The following is a 1,754-nucleotide window of genomic DNA, read 5'->3' on the forward strand; positions in this document are numbered from 1 at the left end:
GATAGGGATTGGTGACTAACGTACCTCTCGCTTCTTCCAGAAGGAGTAGTGTGTGTAAATCGGAAGATAATGATCTCTTCCAGGGAGAGCAGCGTCTTTACGTGTCTCTAATAGCCAGGAGTTTGTCAGACTTTCTTCTGCATGTCAATACACGGAGTTACGACTCTGCGCTAACAGCATTAGCTCCTCTCATTCATAGTATCGTTAACTGAGCGGTCGCCATAAACCTAAACGCAGCCAAATCTGTCATTTTTGAGATGTTACTGTGGTTACTTTTTATCGTACTATTACATTTTACCTCAGTGTACGTTATCAATTTAATCAGGTGGTTTTTTACTTTGTTTAGCGCACTAGCGAGCTGGCTAACTGTAGCTTTAGTTGGTGCGCATTTCTGAAGTCTCGTGGCGTAGAAAATAGTCGCCGTATACTACGAAATTGCCTTATTTATTGCCTTATCTATTTTAATTATATAATGGCTACACTTGTTCACGTAAAACCAGTTTTCATTGTGTAATGAGGCTAGGGGTTAACTGAGGGAACGACGGACAGAAAATTTTGTATTTTTTAACCCGAGCCACAGAACACCTGCTCCTACATTATCATTTTTACAATTAAAATGTGTTTATATTATATAAAAGTCAGGAAATTGCGTCTGAATGCATCATCTATGGCCTCAGGGTTTCATGTACGGCTGTATTTTAAGTTCATTCTAGTTATTTCATTGCATTGATCATAGTTCAAGTAAACATGCGCCTGTAACCACATATTGGCTGCTGTTTACTTTTGTAAAGATTTCATGACACTAACATTACAATTATATTCGCTTTAATTACTCACCTGGTACATGCAAATGTTAGACTACCAATGGTTCTCCGTTTTGGTCCCGTAACATTTTGAATGTCTCTAATCTAACACCTGATTCAACTCATCAGGTCATTTTTAGTGGCTCCATGTCCTGAAATGGGTGTCAAATAAGGGAGATGTTCAAGTGTGTAGTTCTGGGGGTCCTTGCAGGGTTGAGAAACACCGCTTTCACATTTTTATGTTGTTATAAGAAATATGGAACTAAACGTAAGACTGTTTAGCATGCTTTTGCTAAAGTTTTTCCATTTGAGCCAAAATTACCAGTATGGCCATTGGCACACTATTATAACTTTCTATAACAATGGCAGTGGGTACTGTCTGTAGCAACTATTGAGTGTCCATGACAATATTTTAAGTGAATATAACATGTAAAAGAAATAATATAACCCTGAAAAAGAAAAAAAGTGGAAAAATTGTACCTTTAGGAGTACTTGTCACTGGGGCAGTACTCTCAAAAAAACATTTGTACCTTATTTACCCCTTAAAGGTTCACAGTAGTATCTAAAAAGGTATCTATTAGTACCTTAGAGTAGTATTGTGGACCTTTAATGAGACAGCACAAAGTTACTGCCCCATTGACAAATTGTTGTACCCCTAAAGGTACAGTTTTTGCACATTTTTTTAAGCCAGAAGACATCCGCTATTCATAACTTTCAGTCACGTGACCAGCTCGAAGACCTGGAGGGCAAAACATCCATAGAACTGCAGGACAAGCCTGTCAATTTTCCATCAGTTTCACAGCCGCAAATATTTAGATCACCTCTCCTAAAGGAATAAAACAAAGGTATGTGAACAAAATGCAAGTTTTGGCCATTTGCAATCCATATTAAGCACCTGCGGAAATATTTAAATCATTAAACAGTGCGACAAAACGTTGTAAAAACACTTAA

At 37.7% G+C, this 1,754-nt stretch overlaps 1 protein-coding gene across 1 annotated transcript in view; it reads left to right on the forward strand.

Moving 5' to 3' along the window:
* LOC107707417 (kelch-like protein 25) overlaps positions 1-1,754 on the forward strand; it is an 8,549-nt gene continuing 6,795 nt past the window's right edge. The window contains exon 1 of the mRNA XM_016511405.1: positions 1-11. The gene's annotated coding sequence lies outside the window, so the exon portion shown is untranslated. The remainder of the gene's footprint in view (positions 12-1,754) is intronic.

The sequence above is a fragment of the Sinocyclocheilus rhinocerous genome, unplaced genomic scaffold, assembly GCF_001515625.1.
Source record: "Sinocyclocheilus rhinocerous isolate Xijiao unplaced genomic scaffold, SAMN03320098_v1.1 scaffold534, whole genome shotgun sequence".
In the NCBI taxonomy this organism is placed as follows: domain Eukaryota; kingdom Metazoa; phylum Chordata; class Actinopteri; order Cypriniformes; family Cyprinidae; genus Sinocyclocheilus; species Sinocyclocheilus rhinocerous.